This window comes from Salmo trutta, chromosome 16, assembly GCF_901001165.1.
Source record: "Salmo trutta chromosome 16, fSalTru1.1, whole genome shotgun sequence".
In the NCBI taxonomy this organism is placed as follows: domain Eukaryota; kingdom Metazoa; phylum Chordata; class Actinopteri; order Salmoniformes; family Salmonidae; genus Salmo; species Salmo trutta.
The window spans coordinates 15,463,967-15,482,659 of NC_042972.1; positions in this window are offsets into that span (position 1 = coordinate 15,463,967).

Below are 18,693 nucleotides of genomic sequence, written 5' to 3' on the forward strand. Positions count from 1 at the left end.
CTCTGATGTCTCTCTGGAAGGCAAACCTTGCTCGAATTTTGTCTATCTTGTTGTCAAGAGACTGGACATTGGCAAGTAGTATACTCGTTAGCGGTGAGCGATGAGCCCGTCTACGGAGCCTGACCAGAAGACCGCTCCATCTACCCCTTCTGTGGCTTCATTGTTTTGGGTCGCCTACTGGGATCTGATCCATTGTCCTGGGTGGTGGTCCAAACAGAGGATCCGCTTCGGGAAAGTCATATTCCTGGTTGTTATGTTGGTAAGTTGACGTTGCTCTTATATCCAATAGTTCTTCCCGGCTGTATGTAATAAGACTTAAGATTTCCTGGGGTAGCAATGTAAGAAATAATACATAAAAAAACAAAATACTGCATAGTTTCCTAGAACGTACGTAAAGCCATCTCTGTTGGCGCCATTCTAGTGAGAGGTCTAATGCTTTAATATTTAATCATTTCTGCCCTCTGAATTCATATTCATTATTTAAATAGGCCCTTTTAATTTTGTCTGGCTTGCCATTCCAAATAAAATATAATGTTTTTTGATCATATAGTTTTTTGTTTTTTGGCACGTTAGGACTAAGATCCCCCTTGAAGTGAACCCGGTTTGGGCTGGCCTTGCTGGGTTAGCTCGAGTTGCATTTCCACTATCTCCCGAAATTAGAAATTATGCCATGTTGCTAGGTAGCCAATATGTGACTGTGCAGCTGGCTTCCCTAATGTTGCTAGCTAGCTAGCAAGATGTTGAAGAATTTAATTCACCCTCATCGTGCTGTAACTAACGTTACCTCATACTCCTGCCAGTGCCAGCCAGATTCAGAGCCATGAAGGTTAGTGTTGTCGCTAGCATAACAGGCTAGCTAGCTAGCTTAATTCCTACATTTCTTGCCATGGTATTGGCTATTAGCTAGCTAGCTAACCAAGCAAACCAGACTCCAGGTTTGATCCGATGTAGCTAACTAGCTTTCAATACTAACTGGCCAGCTAAAATTCCTGCTAGCTTGCTAGCTTGTTCAACTCTGATTTGCTAGCTAATGTTAGGTGGATAGCATTCGAGGGCTAACTGTTCTCATAAAAGTTGATTGTGTAGTGCAAAATTTTATGAAGGATCCGGCTATGGTGGTAATTTGTGTCATGTCTGACTACTGCAGTACTGCTTGTCCTAAATGTTGTGTCATCATCCAGCAGTGATCATCCAGCATCCTCCAGTGGTGGTTGCATAGTAACGGCATCACCAGGGCGAATTCTAATTGAGTTTCCCTTGACCCAACTCAAATTTGAGAATTTCATTAGAGCGAGCTCAAATTTGGCCCTAATTTTAAGTGCCAGTTTAAGTGCTTTAGTTGACACTCACCCATCATTGCCCTGCCATTCCCAACCAATCAGAGTGCTTGGAAATGTGGATCTGGACACTTCACCCGCCCACTTAGGTCAGAGTGTTATCACTTTCCGAAAAGAGAAGACGCATGTTTTTCTGAGGATTTATTATAGTGGACATTATTAGGATCTCTGGAATGTTGTGCGTGCATTGGAATAACCACAGCGCGTAAGATTCCAAGTCATTCCTATCAAGATCCATTGTAAAGAACCGAAGTGTGTGTGCCTAATTTGTGATGGTGAAAAGGGAATAAAAACCCTGAAAGAAGAAGCATCTGCCTTGCAGAGGGTCAGAACCCAAGTCAGAATCATCATTATTAAGTACATAGCAGGTGAGGGCTCAGAAGCCAATTTCTCAGACGAGCTCCAGCTAGACATTTTTTCAGTCCCCTCCACGGTTTCACTAATGGATTATTTATTAACCCTAAGGTGATATAATAACTGTGAACTAATTATTGATTTAAGCTAAGGTGATAAAATTACAACAAACTGATTATTGATGAAACATAAGGTGATAGAATTACAACAAACTGATTATTGATGATAATCAATAATCAGTATAAATTGATAGAATATACTGTAGATGATCATTGCTGCACATAACCATCTGCTTTGACTCAAGAGTCAAAGACAATGAAGATTTCCTGAAATGCTTTAAAGAAGATTATGGAGAACAAAAGTTAGCCATGTATTTTTTATCACACACACACTCATCATAATGATTCATGCACCATCCACACATGTATACATCAAGGACCACACACATGCTCGCACACGCACGCATGCACACAGACACAGACTATTACTCCTGCAGATTATTTTAATACAGTATAAAAAACTGGTCCTATGCACAACACTTGAATTCCATTATTTGATTCCTTGGAAGGCCAAGCCCATCTCTGCCCATCCCCTTGCAAGAATGTTTTACCACTCCTGTCCATACTTATGATTGATATCAGCTCTAAGGAAAACAAAGTTTCCATTGTAGATATCATTTGATACATAAATGAATGATATTACCAGTCCTTTGGCTAAAACATCTTACTAGGTTGCTGTCTGCAGGAATGGGGGCCAGCCTTGTTGACAGTAGATGGCCCCCATTTCAGCCACAGTCATTCATACTGCAACACAGTAGCAAAATGCTCCACAGTAGTCCTGATGGCCTATTCTTACATTAAAATCTCAGTAAATATCTGACAACATATTTCACAACAAAATAACAGCCATTGTGCAATTACCAATTGATTAACGTGCATTGACAAGAACAACCTCTCCCTCAACGTGAGCAAGACAAAGGAGATTATCGTGCACTACAGGAAAAGGAGGACCGAACACGCCCCATTCACATCGAGGGGGCTGTAGTGGAGCAGGTCGAGAGTTTCAAGTTCCTTAGTGTCCACATCACCAACAAACTATAATGGTCCAAACACACCAAAAAAGTTGTGAAGAGGGCATGACAATTCCTTTTCCCCCTCAGGAGACTGAAAAGATTTGACATGGGTCCTCAGATTCTCAAAAAGCTGCACCATTGAGAGCATCCTGACTGGTTGCATCATCGCCTGGTATGGCAACTGCTCGGCATCTGACCGTAAGGCGCTGCAGAGGGTAGTGCGTACAGCCCAGTACATCACTGGGGCCAAGCTTGCTGCCATCCAGGACCTATATACTAGGCAGTCTCAGAAGAAGGCCCAAAAAATTGTCAAAGACTCCAGTCATCCAAGTCATAGACTATTCTCTCTGCTATCGCACGGCAAGCAGTACCAGAGCGCCAAGTCTAGGTCCAAAAGGCTCCTTAACAGCTTCTTCCACCCAAGCCATAAGACTGATGAACAATTAATCAAATGGCCACCCAGACAATTTGCATTGACACCCCCTCCCTTTGTTTTTACACTGCTGCTACTCGCTGTTTATTATCCATGTATAGTCACTTTACCCCTACCTACAAATTACCTCGACTAACCTGTAACCCCACACATTGACTCAGTCCCGGTACCACCTGTATATAGCTTCATTATTGTTATTTTATTGTGTTACTTTTTTCTTTATTTTTTACTTTAGTTGATTTAGTAAATATTTTCTTAACTCTATTTTCTTAAAACCGCATTGTTAGTTAAGGGCTTGTAAGTAAGCATTTCATGGTAAGGGGTGTTGTATTCAGGCGCATGTGAAAAATACAAATTGATTTGATTTCCGCTATTATATAGTAGGTTTTAATAAGGAAGATATATAGTTACTGATCAAATGTGGTTTCACTTAGAATAATAACTTGACTGAAACTAAATCAAGAGAAAAAATGTTGACCTGTCATATTTTCTTTGTTGCTCTCTTGGTGTCCTCACATCTCCCAACCAGGTCCTGGATGATGTCCTGTGGACATATTTAAAAAACACATATCTTAATTAAAAAAACATATTTTTAGCTTTGCTGTTCCTTAGGGTGCTTTTTAATTGTTTGGTTTGTGCCATTCTTTTGTTTTGTCTCTTATGTTTGTGTGTAGTAAATATTTCAACTTTTATTGTTTTTTATTTTTGTTTCCCCCCCAGTACATCACATTGTGTTGCATTCCATGTCTGAAATGTGCTGTGTAAATAAAGATTGATTTGATTTTGGGAATATTTTAATCCCACTGGTGAGGCAACCCAATCTCCAAATAAAACCCCAACCGTCGCGTAACTGCAGCAACAGAATTACGCCATGTCTTGACGGTTTTATTACACCATGTGGTGCCGTATTTTAGCTGTCACATAGTTACGCTATGTCTTGACGTTTTAATTACACCATGTGGCGCAGTATCTTAGCTGTCAGTCAAACTAAAAAAGTTTAGGCATTAATTCAGAATGTTTACAGTTAAGGTTAGGGAGAGGGTTAAACTTAAAGTTTAGGCATTAATTCTGAGTGGTTCAGGTTAGGGTTCAGGCTAGGGATAGGGTTAGCGTTAAACTTAAGTTTAGGCACCTCTTAAGGATCGTACCCTTTTTTTCAATTTTCGCCTAAAATTACACCCAATCTAACTGCCTGTAGCTCAGGACCTGAAGCAAGGATATTCATATTCTTGCTACCATTTGAAAAGAAATACTTTGAAGATTGTGGAAATGTGAAATTAACATAGGAGAATATAACACATTAGATCTGGTAAAAGATCATACAAAGAAAAAAACGTGTTTTCTAATTTTTGTTTTGTTCTATCATCTTTGAAATGCAAGAGAAAGGTCATTATATGACTTAGGACTGGGCGCAATTTCTATTTTGGCAGTGTCTGTGCAAAGTTTTAGACTGATCCAATGAACCATTACATTGCTGTTGAAAATGTTGTATCAAGTCTGCCCAAATGTACCTACTTACATTATTGATACATTTTCAAGTACATAACTGTGCACTCTCCTCAAACAATAGCATGGTATTCTTTCACTGTAATAGCTACTGTAAATTGGACAGTGCAGTTAGATTAACAAGAATTTAAGCTTTCTGGACATATAAGACATGTCTATGTCCTGCCGAAATGTTCTTGTTACTTACAACGTCATGCTAATCACATTAGCGCACGTTAGCACAACCGTCCCGTGGGGGGACACCAATCTTTTAGAGATCTATGTCCTTCATAAATATTCTACCCTTCTTGTAAATCTTACCCTTGTTTTTTTCCCTCTGTCAATATATTGGAGTTTAGTCATATTTTCTGTAATATTAGTGTACTATATTTACCTGAGGGTTGATTTCAGGCTGGCACTCAGTGGGCTCTGGTGGTAAAAGGTGTATACAGTGCCTTAAGAAATTATTCACACCCCTTGACTTTTTCAACATTTTGTTGTGTTAAAACCTGAATTGAAAATGTAGATTTTTTTGTCACTGTCTTACACACACTGTCTTACACACAATACCCCATAATGTCAAAACATTTATTAAAAATGAAAAGCTGAAATGTCTTGAGTAAATAAGTATTCAACCCCTTTGTAATGGCAAGTCTAGATAAGTGCAGGCATTAAAATGTGCTTAACAAGTCACAGAATACAATAAGCTGCACACTCTGTGTGCAATAAAAGTGTTTTGCATGATTTTTGAATGCCTGCTTCATCTCTGTACCCCAGATATACAATTATCTGTTAGGTCCCTCAGTCAAGCAGTGAATTTTAGACACAAATTCAACCACGAAGACCAGGGAGGTTTTCCAATGCCTCACAAAGAAGGGCACCAATTGGTAGATGGGTAACAAAAAAAAACAGACATTGGATATTCGTTTGAGCATGTTGAAGTTATTAATTACACTTTGGATGATGTATCAATACATTCAGTCACTACAAAGATCAACAGCATTGGAGTTACTCTACAATACTAACCTAACTGACATAGTGAAAAGAAGGAAACCTGTACAGAATAAAAATATTTCAAAACAAGCATCCTGTTTGCAACAAGGCACTAAAGTAATACTGCAAACATTTTAGCAAAGCAATTAACATTTTGTCCTGAATACAAAGTGTTATGTTTGGGGAAATCCAATACAACACATTACTGAGTATCACTCTCCATATTTTCAAGAATTGTGGTGTCTGAATCATGTTACGGGTATGCTTGTAATCATTAAGGACTGGGGAGTTTTTCAAGATAAAAAATAAATGGAATGGAGTTAAGTACAGGCAAAATCCTAGAGGAAAACCTGGTTCAGTCTGCTTTCCACCAGACACTGTGTCACGTCTACTCTCGCTCCCCCGCTCGCCGTCGCCGTTTACTAACCATCGGTCCTGGCAACCCATCATGACACACACCTGGCAACCCTCATTACGCACACCTACACCTCATCATGAGGCACACCTGGACTTCAACACTACCCTGATTACTTCCCCTTTATCTAGCACTCCCTTGCATCACTCTTCAGGCAGTATTGGTTCAATTTTCATGTCCAGATGCTTCGCTTGTTGTGTAACACGCCATGTTTATTATTAAACTCACCATCTGCACCTGCTTCTTGACTCCCTGCGTGTACGTTACACACTGGGAGATTAATTCACCTTTTAGTAGGACACTAACCTAAAATGCAAGGCTAAATCTGCACTGCAGTTGCTTACCAAGAAGACAATGAATGTTCCTGAGTGGCCGAGTCACAGTTTCGACTTAAATCTACTTGAAAATCTATGGCGAGACCTGAAAATGTTTGGCAAGCAGTGATCAACAACCAATTTGGCAGAGCTTGAAGAATTTTGAAAAGGATAATGGGCAAATGTTGCACAATCCAGGTGTGGAAAGCTCTTTGAGACTTATCCAGAAAGACTCCAAGCTGTAATCACTGCCAAAGGTGTGTCTACAAAGTATTGACTCAGGGGTGTGAATATTTATGTATTTTAGATATTTCTGTATATCAATAAATTAGCAAATATTTCCAAAAATATTTTTCAATTTGTCATTATGGGGTATTGTGTGTAGATGGGTGGAAAAAAACTATGTAATTAATTTTGAATTCAGGCTGTTACACAACAAAATGAGCAATATGGTTATGAATACTTTCTGAAGGTACTGTAGCCCACTGAGTAGAGTGTCCAGGCTTTGATGGAGTCTGTTGCCTTTTTACTGTGTCTGAAGGCCAGCTCCAGATGATGGGCCATACAGTGGATTGTGATGATGTAAGGTGTCTTTACTCTTAGCTTGGCCCCAACACTAACAAACGCCACATGCTTGGTGTGGCAGTCAGCTAGCACATATAGAAAATATATTTATGGATCATATTGATCTGAAAATGATTAAAATCACAACATTATTCAGAGTGTGTTAAATAATGGAGCATTTGCAGAAATAAAATCCCTTTGACGCCCCACTTTTGATGGTACTGAGGATGTGGCTAGCATCTGCCTTCTCCACGGGTACTCCAGTAATGCACAATGACTTTTTTTGCATATTGGGCATACAAGATCTCCTCTATGACAGCGCTGTCAGTGGACCCATCAGACAGCAGACTAACGAAATTGTGTGATCTGAAGTTGTCCCTCATCTTCTGTCTTTCAACCTTCACTACGTAGCCAACACCTCGACTGCTTCCTGAAGGTGTGTGGTTTCCCAATCTTAATGCCAATCATCCTATCCAGGCTCAGAAATAAATACCATTAGTTGGCAAAGCATGTGATATAATGAAAGACTTACTTTAGATGGAATAATATTTCAAGAATCATTAATCATCTATATTTGATATTACTTTTAGATGGAATAATATTATTTCAATAATCAATCATAATTTAGTAGAGATACTACTTGCGTGCACATCCATTCAAAGACCTGGAAGGGTCTTGCTGCCTTTGCGAGGACATGAACATTCCCGAACAAAATGCAAACGTTTGCTGCCTGGTAAGGCATCATCTTTGTCAGCAGCTGTTCAGTTACTGACATGGCTGGGGTGGCTTTGGCCTTCTGGATGACAAGTTGACTTTGGTGGTAAATTTACTTTTCCTGAAACTGCTTTCAATCTAATAATTATTCCTACCTAGTGTAATGGAAGTTATATGATTAAAGGTTTGACTAAATAGTTTAAGTCTAATACATTTCACAAAGTTATAAGTATTATTAATGTGTTAAAAACTATAATCCAATACTGTGGGTGAGTAGACTTTTTAAGACTAAGACACTGTTACTATTTCAAAATGAACAGGGCATAGTTGATAAGATGACCTTGTGAAAGGAACAGGAAAATGGGCCTCCCTAAGTTAGGGAGGGGAACAACTGCCCGAAAACAGCTAGGCTGGCAAAAGATAAGGAGACAGGTGGTCTGTGTACTGTGGAAAAATACAGCCGCCTAAAGCGGGGTGGAGTTCTCTACTGATGTAAGTTTATTTGTGTGTGTGGTAATATAAAAGGCTGTGTGCATTGTATGAATTTTAGAGCTCTCGTAAAAAAACGTTCTGATCATTGTAGGCTGGGTCTCAGTCTGTTTCTTTCAACCAGAACCTTACACCTTCTGGTATACAAACTGAGTAGTTAAATTGAAGTTTGGTTTAAGAACATTGATAACTTAATTCCCGTAACACCTAGGTCAAACAGAACCTTTTTTTTCTAGCATTTGATTGACAGGCAGATCAACAAATAGTTTCCCAATCAATGCAGAGCCAGTCTTTCCTTTCCTCCATACCCCCAAGAACAACCTCTCCCTTTTCTTCCTGAGTGGTATGACGGCTGTGTGGTCCCATGGTGTTTACACTTGCGTACTATTGTTTGTACAGATGAACGTGGTACCTTCAGGCAATTGGAAATTGCTCCCAAGGATGAACCAGACTTGTGTAGGTCTCCTCCAATTGACTCAAATTATGTCAATTAGCCTATCAGAAGCTTCTGAAGCCATGACACCATTTTCTGGATTTTTTCAAGCTGTTTTGAGGCACAGTCAACTTAGTGTATGTAAACTTCTGACCCACTGGAATTGTGATACAGTGAATTATAAGTGAAATAATCTGTCTGTAAACAATTGTTGGAAAAATTACTTGTGTCATGCACAAAGTAGATTTCCTAACCGACTTGCCACAACTATAGTTTGTTAAAAAGACATTTGTGGAGTGGTTGAAAACAAGTTTTAATGACTCCAACCTAAGTGTATGTGAACTTCCGACTTCAACTGTATCTACATAAATCACATGCTGTACATCTTATGGGAACACCAGCCTGATACACCTGCAAGGACAATCAGACATTGACAGACACACACAGTCATACCTATGCAGGTGTAAAAACGCACATCCAGAAGGCACACTAACATGTGTACATTGCAACTACATACCTTGCCTGACTTCACAGGTAAATTCAAATCAAATCAAAGTTTATTGGTCATGCACACAAGTTTGCAGATGTTATCACAGATGCAGAGAAATGCTTGTGTTTCTAGCTCCAACAGTGCAGTAATACCTAGCAATACAAAACAATAGACACAAAACTGAAAAAGAACGAGCAATGTCAGAGTCCAGAATATAAATGTATAAATGCTGTTTATGGACAGTATTTTAATAGAAAAGGTGTGTCCGGCAGTAGTTATAGTTTTGAAACCAAGATGGCGCAGCAGTCGGAAGTGTGTCTTGTCCCGTGTAAATATCGTTTTTCCTTGTTTTTTTTTCCATATATATTTTAATATCACTTTCCATCTATGGACTGAATATACTCTCCTGCAACCCGCCTCACCCAATGTGGTATGGATCTGCTATTTTTTTATACTTAAGAACCGGAACCCCTATCAAAAGCTATCCAGCTAACTGGCTACAAGCTAGTAGTCAGTTAGCCATTGCTAGGCCTATCTGCTAGGCCCATCTCCCGGCTAGCTGTAGAAGCCCATCAGCCACTCCTTGGGCTACAATACCTGGATCCCAGCCGACTCATCACGACTGGACCACTGACGTAATTCCGCCCGAGGGGTTTTTTCAACTGACTCCTTCGTCGCGACGTCCCCTGTATGCCCACCCGCTAGCCTGCTAGCTGTCTAGTGCACATCGGACTGTTAGCTTAAGAGGCCCATCGGACACATTCTTTGGCCACTATACCTATTTTGCCAATTGGCCTGGTTTACCACAAAGAGCCCAGCTGATCCATTCCACTGAACCGGAACCCCCCAAAAGAAGCTAGCCAGCTAACTAGCAGCTAGCTAGTAGTTAGCTATCCACTGCTAGTGGTCATAAGCTACCTTTAGCCCGGACAACTCTCGCCAGTCTGCACAGCGCAACTCAAACCAGAGCCATTCAGACTTATTTTTCGCCATATCTCCGGATTCCTACCGCAAGTTCTGAACCTTTTTTTTCTCTCCTGGATCATCGCAGCTAGCTAGCTGCTATCCGAGTGGCCACTCCTGGCTAACGTCTCTGTCCTGAAGCAAGAACCAATTAGCCTGGAGCTAGCCTTGCTAGGCCCATCTGCTAGCCTGGTTTACCACACAGAGCCCTACTGATCCATCTGCTGACGTCACAGCACAAGGGGGCCACAACAGACTTTCTTCTGTCGCGACGTCCCTGAAAGGCCCTTCTGCTAGCTTGCTAGCCCCGGCCCGCTAGCTGCCTGAAGCCACTCACTGGACTCAATGATCACTCAGCTACGCATGCCTCTCCCTAACGTCAATATGCCTTGTCCATTGCTGTTTTGGTTAGTAATTATTGCCTTATTTCACTGTACAGACTCTAGCCCTGCTCAAGACACCTTAGTTAACCCTTTAGTTCCACCTCCCACACATGCGGTGACATCACCTGGTTTAAATGATATTTCTAGAGACAATATCTCTTTCATCATCACTCTATTCACAGGTTTACCCCCACTGTATTCACATCCTACCATACCTTTGTCTGTACATTATGCCTTGAATCGATTCAACCGTAACCAGAAATCTGCTCCTTTTACTCTCTGTTCAGAACGAACCAGACAGCCAGTTATTTTAGCCTTTAGCCATACCCTTATCCTACTCCTCTGTTCCTCTGGTGATGTGGATGTTAATCCAGGCCCTGCAGTGGCTAGCTCCACTCCCATTCCCCAGGCTCTCTTATTTGTTGACTTCTGTGATCGTAAAAGCCTTGGTTTCATGCATGTTAACATTAGAAGCCTCCTCCCTTAGTTTGTTTTATTCACTGCCCTAGCACACTCTGCCAACCCGTATGTCCTAGCCGTGTCTGAATCCTGGATTAGGAAGACCACCAAAAACCCTGACAATTCCATCCCTAACTATAACATTTTTCGACAAGATAGAACTGCCAAAGGGGGCGGAGTTGCAATCTACTGCAGAGTTCTGTCTTACTATCCAGGTCTGTGCCCAAACAGTTTGAACATCTACTTTTAAAAATCCACCTCTCCAGAAACAAGTCTCTAACCGTTGCCGCTTGCTATAGACCACCTTCTGCCCCCAGCTGTGCCCTGGACACCATATGCAAATTGATTGCCCCCCATCTATCTTCAGAGCTCGTGCTGTTAGGTGACCTAAACTGGGACATGCTTAACACCCCGACCATCCTACAATCTAAGCTTGATGCTCTCAATCTCACACAAATTATCAATGAACCCACCAGGTACAACCCCAAATCAGTAAACACGGGCACCCTCATAGATATCATCCTAACCATCCTGCCATCCAAATACACCTCTGCTGTTCTCAACCAGGATATCAGTGATCACTGCCTCATTGCCTGCGTCCGTAATGGGTCTGCTGTCAAGCAACCACCCCTCATCACTGTCAAACGCTCCCCAAAACACTTCAGCGAGCAGGCCTTTCTAATCGACCTGGCCCTGGTATCCTGGAAGGATATTGACCTCATTCCGTGAGTAGAGGATGCCTTTCCTCACCATCTTAAATAAGCATGCCCCATTAAAAAAAATTGAACCAGGAACAGATATGGCCCTTGGTTCATTCCAGACCTGACTGCCCTTGACCAGCACAAAAACATCCTGGCGTACTGCATTAACATCGAATAGCTCCCGAGATATGCAACTTTTCAGGGAAGTTAGGAACCAATATACACAGGCAGATAGGAATGCAAAGGCTAGGTTTTTCAAACAGAAATTTGCATCCTGTAGCACTAACTCCATGGAGAATAAGAGCACCTCCTCCCAGCTGCCCACTGCACTGAGCCTAGGAAACACTGTCACCACTGATAAATCCACGATAATTGAGCATTTCAATAAGCATGCTTTCCACCTGGCTACCCCTACCCCGGTCAACAGCCCTGAAACCTTCACTACAACTTGCCCAAGCCTACCCCATTTCTCCATCCCCCAAATCCAGATAGCTGATGTTCTGAAAGAGCTGCAAAATCTGGACCCCTACAAATCAGCTGGGCTAGACAATCTGGACCCTCTCTTTCTAAAATGAACCGCCAAAATTGTTGCAACCCCTATTACTAGCTTGTTCAACCTCTCTTTCGTATCGTCTGAGATCCCCAAAGATTGGAAAGCTGCTGCGGTCATCCTCCTCTTCAAAGGGGAAGACACTCTAGACCCAAACTGCTACAGACTTATATCTATCCTACTTTACCTTTCTAAGGTTTTCGAAAGCCAAGTTAACAAACAGATCACCGACCATTTCGAATCCCACCATACCTTCTCCGCTATGCAATCTGGTTTCCGAGCTGATCATGGGTGCACCTCAGGTCCTGGACACTGTGTTAACTAACCTCCAGACGAGCTTCAATGCCATACAACTCTCCTTCCGTGGCCTCCAACTGTTCTTAAATGCAAGCAAAATGAAATGCATGCTCTTCAACCGATCGCTGCACACACCTACCCACCTGTCCAGCATCACTACTCTGGATGGTTCTGACTACAAATACCTAGGTGTCTGGCTAGACTGTAAACTCTCCTTCCAGACTCACATTAAGCATCTCCAATCCAAAATTAAATCTAGAATCGGCTTCCTATTTCGCAACAAAGCATCCTTCACTCATGCTGCCAAACATACCCTCGTAAACTGACCATCCTACCGAACCTCGACTTCGGTGATGTCATCTATAAAATAGCCTCCAACACTCTACTCAGCAAATTGGATGCAGTCTATCACAGTGCCATCCGTTTTGTCACCAAAGCCCCAAATACTACCCACCACTGCGACCTGTATGCTCTCGTTGGCTGGCCCTCGCTTCATATCCGTCGCCAAACCCACTGGCTCCAGGTCATCTATAAGTCATTGCTAGGTAAAGCCCCGCCTTATCTCAGCTCACTGGTCACCATAGCAGCACCCACCCGCTCCAGCAGGTATATTTCACTGGTCACCCCCAACCCAATTCCTACTTTGGCCGCCTTTCCTTCCAGTTCTCTGCTGCCAATGACTGAAACGAACTGCAAAAATCACTGAAGCTGGAGACTCATATCTCCCTCACTAGCTTTAAGCACCAGCTATCAGAGCAGATCACAGATCACTGCACCTGTACATAGCCAATCTGAAAATAGCCCATCCAACTACCTCATCACCATATTGTTATTTATTTTGCTCCTTTGCACCCCAGTACTGCTACTTGCACACTCATTTTCTGCACATCTATCACCCCAGTGTTTAATTTGCCATACTGTATTAATTTCGCCTCTATGGCCTATTTATTGCCTCACCCCCCTTATCCTACCTCATTTGCACACACTGTATAGAACTTGTTCTCAACTTGCCTACCTGGTTCAATAAAGGTGAAAAAAAATAGACTTTCTCTATTGTGTTATTGACTGTACGTTTGTTTATTCCATGTGTAACTCTGTGTTGTTTGTGTCGCACTGCTTTGTTTTATCTTGGCCAGGTCGCAGTTGTAAATGAGAACCTGTTCTCAACTAGCCTACCTGGATAATTAAAGGTGAAATAAAAAAAATATATGATGAACCATGACTAGAATGTATAAATTAGGTAAAACAGTACGTACAGTTGGCATCGTTCTCAGTGTCGCATTAGGGATGAGACACAATAATACCATTGTGATAAGATGTATAAGCACACAAAGCCATTTGTCATTTATTCCCATCACAAAGGTGCTATGGCATTAGAGTTCACGCATATGCATGCATCTACACACAAACACGCACACGCATGCATCCACACACAAACACACACGCATACATCCACACACAAACACACACGCATACATCCACACACAAACACACACGCATGCATCCACACACAAACACACACACACATGCATCCACACACAATTACACACGCATGTATCCACACACAAATAAAAACGCATACATCCACACACAAACACACACACGCATGTATCCACACGCATGCACGCAATTGCCAGAAGCTTTTTCAAGTTTCCACCTTCTTACATATTGCACGCTTCTACTCTAGATAGCCATGTATTGGAATGTAGTTCAACAGCATTCCCTCGGTCTGTTATAGCTTGTGCTATCAAGGTGCTGAGTGAAACAGTCAACACTGTGAAGTGCGAGACTGTGTACCTCTACATGTGGTGCCAGTATGACTTCCACAGTGAAACCAGTTCACACCCCCCCCCCCGCAGAAAACACACCCACAAACACAGGGGGAAAGCCAAAGTAAGCACAAAGGGGTGTGTTTGAACATACAAGTGCTGCACCTGTACATAACCCATCTGTAAATAGCCCATACAACTACCTCATCCCCTACTGTATTTAATTATCTTGCTCCTTTGCACCCCAATATTTCTACTTTGCACATTCATCTACTGCACATCTACCATTCCAGTGTTTAATTGCTATATTGTATTTACTTCCCCACCATGGCCTATTTATTGCCTTACCTCCCTTATCTCACCTCATTTGCACACATTGTATATAGACTTGATTTTCTACTGTATTATTGACTGTATGTTTGTTTACTCCATGTGTAACTCTGTGTTGTTGTATGTGTCGAACTGCTTTGCTTTATCTTGGCCAGGTCACAGTTGTAAATGAGAACTTGTTCTCAACCTGCCTACCTGGTTAAATAAAGGGGAAATAAAAAATAAATAAAATCTGTCTTTGTTGGCTTTTAATGCCCATTCTCAATGAATTGTGTGATTTATTTTCATTCAGATCAAGTGCGTTGGGTGGCAGTTGACTTTATTGTACTATATTGTTGGTTAGGTTGAGGTTTGCAGGCTGAGGGCTCCACTGTACTCCTTACTCACACTACACCAACACGCAGCCATTGTAAATTGTGACATTTGTGAAATGTCCTGATATGATAAGAAATCAGTTTTGCTTAACAGTGAAGGAGTGCTATTTGGAAAAAGGCAGTTGTTGTGGCCTTTTTTCTGTAAACCAGAGGACTCAAAATGTATCAACCTTGTCTTCTGAGTATGCTGCTGATTTTCACCATCTTTCCAAGTGCCATTGGGTTAGGGACTTGGACTTGTTTCTGCACGGGGCAAGAGTAATTGAAAAGTTTTGGGCTTCTAACTAATCGTTGGTTAAACTTGTCACTGAGTAAATTTCACGTCTGCTGAGTGCAAACTTGAATGTTGTGAAAATACTGTGCAACTTCAAGCGCACGTTTACTGTGAACATTGAGGCTGTACACGCTTTAAGTTACAGTTTTAACAGTGGCCAAGTAGGCTACTGTGGATATTTGATCATAATGTAGGCCTATGAGAGTAGCCTACCATCAAAAACAATGGAAAAAATGCATCGCATAACATTTTAAAATGGAATTAGCTGTTCTATCAGCAGCCAATGTGTGGTGTTCAATGTAGGCTTACATTCCATGAGACAAAAAAAACATGCAGGGCTTAACATTAACCTGTTAATCCACTTGTCCTTCAGACAAGGAGGTGACTGGAAATATTCTTGTGTTGTTTGATGCAAGAAACCACTTTACAAAATAAAATGCATTATTATTCCCCATACCATTATTACAGAATAACAGACAAATGATGCTACCCTCTGCCTATTGGCAACTTAACTTATTCGAGCAGCTCTCAAAATACAACTCTGCCCCTTTAAGACATAAAAAAAGCTCTTTACCTGACTAGCATTTCAAAGATGTATAGAAATGAACACATTTTGTTCTCTCGTAGGAAGCAATCAATTCCCTATTGCTGACTACAAATTATCTACATGGCAATGGTCTATTTGCATATAGGCCTACTGCAGCTCTGATTGGTTATGACGCACTAGTCTGTGTAGTGTATGGGCTGAGTGTCAAAGCTCACTAGAGTGATGGGGTGAAGTCAGATGCAGGAGACCAAAGATGCGTCGTAGGATGTTTTATTTCCTAAGTCCAACAATACCATAACCAGGCTATGAACAAGGAAAAACGAACCATACAAAAAATAATGTCCACCTCAACAGGGTCGGAACACAGTCCAGAAACAAAATAACGTTCTTCCACAAAAATAAATCAGGAAAACAAAACAACTCCAAAACCCCACGACAGGTAACAACAAACAATCCCGCACAAAACCTAAACCTAGAAAGCAAGACTAAATACCCCACTAATTACCTAAACTCAAAACAGGTATGACACAAAACAGACAAAACGAAAAGGAAAAGGGGATCGGTGGCAGCTAGTAGGCCGGTGACGACGACCGCCGAGCGCCACCCGAACAGGGAAAAGAGCCACCTTTGGAATACTTCGTGACACTGAGTCATGCTTGTCAGTGCAACAACAAAATCTCTTGCATAGTTCCTTTTGTTTCGGTATGTTGCATTGAACGTGGCTAATATTGTATTGATTAGATTACAAATGCCATAGTAAAAGGAAACGCTGATAGTGTAAAGAAGGAAAACTGGAAAACAGTGGTCACCACTTTCACTCAAAATGCAATCCGAGATCTACCACTGAGATTTTTTTTACATTACTTAATAAACTTAAGGAAATTCTATTTCAAAATTGGAGGTAGGCTATATGATCACACTGATAAGAGATCCGTTGTTGTATTACTTTTGAGGCACAGCCGAGTGAGCATACATTTAAATAATTTGCATTTTATTTTACTGGGCTGATGGTGCCTGCATCTGATGGTCAGTCTCTGTGGAGTGAGAGAGCAGCAGACTTCGGGTCCGCCTCTCAACATCCCTCTGCTCTCCCTTTCCTCCACTGACCAAAAAGGGACACCATCTTCCAGCTGAAGGCGAAACTCGAGTCGCACCACATTATATCTGTCTCATGTACAAATCCATGTTGTTACAGCTATGAACAGAGAAAGTTAAATATTCCTCGATATTAAAAAAGACCTAGAAAATGTAGGGACTGAACATTCAAATCCTGTTGCTGCAGGATTATTTTGCTGTGACAGTAGAGGTCAAATGAACATCCTACATCTGTACTAACACATCTGATTAAACTTATCACCTACTTATAAAACCCTTAATTAGTTGAGTCAGGTGTGCAAGTATTGGGTTGGAGAAAACTCTCCATGACTAGGATTCAAGACCACAGCCTGTGATAGATTATCATTGTTGGATGTAGACAATGGTAATTGTAATTATTAAGCATAAATTACAGTGAGAATAAAAAACTGCTAGCTACAGCATACTGGGTAACTTTCCCTGGCTCTTGGAATGAATGAGTGGTTTGACTAGTTGTGCACACTCAAGTGGAATTGGCTTGGAGACAAAACCTAAGTGAAACACTTAAAATACATTTATTGCTTCATGCTTAAAGCAACCTATTTACACCTCCCAAGTAGAATGTATTAAGTGTTCTACTCTAGGCAATACAGTCGAAATCCTAAATACTATGATACTTTCAAAAGTACTTATATGTCAGACTTTTAAACAAGACTGTCAACTTCTAATATTCAGTACCAGTCAAAAGTTTGGACACACCAACTCACTCCAGGGTTTTTCTTAATTTTTTAAGTTGTAGAATAATAGTGAAGACATCAAAACTATGAAATAACAAATTTGGAATCATGTAGTAACCAAAAAAGTGTTAAACAAATCAAAATGTATTTTAGATTTTAGATTCTTCAAAGTAGCCACCTTGACAGCTTTGCACACTCTTGGCATTCTCTCAACCAGCTTCACCTGGAATGCTTTCCCAACAGTCTTGAAGGAGTTCCCACATATGCTGAGCACTTTTTGGCTACTTTTACTTCATTTTGCGATCCAACTCATCCCAAACCATCTCAATTGGGTTGAGGTCGAGTGATTGTGGTGGCCAGGTCAACAGATGCAGCACTCCATCACTCCTTCTTTGTTAACCTCTCTTGGGCAGGTGGGACGCTAGCATCCCACCCATGGTTCACACTATTCAACAGCCAGTGAAAGATCAGAGCGCCAAATTCAAAACCACAAAATGTCATAATTCAAAGTTCTCAAACATACAACTATTTTACACCATTTTAAAGATACACGTCTCCTTAATGTAACCACGTTGTCCGATTTCAAAAAGGCTTTACGGCGAAAGCATAAAGTTAGATTATGTAAGCACAGTTCCAACACAAGAAAAACCACACAGCCATTTTCCTAGCAAGGACAGGCGTCACAAATACCAGAAATTCAGCTAAAATTATGCACTAACTTTTGACGATCTTTATCAGATGACACTCCTAGGACATCATGTTACACAATACATGCATTTTTTATTCGATCAAGTTGATATTTATATCCAAAAAACAGCCTTTTACATTGGTGCGTGACTTTCAGAAAATATTTTGCCTCCAACACTGCCAGTGAATCAGCACAACAATATACAAAAATACTGATCATAAACGTTGATAAAATATTAAACTGTTATTCAAAGAATTATAGATGAACATCTCCTTTATGCAACCGCTGTGACAGATTTCTAAAAAGCTTCACGGGGAAAGCACACTTTGCAATAATCTGAGTACTGCGCTCAGAAAAATACACTAGGCAATACAGACACCCGCCATTTTGGAGTCATCTAAAATCCTAAATAGCATTAGAAATATTCACTTACCTTTGATGATCTTCATCAGAA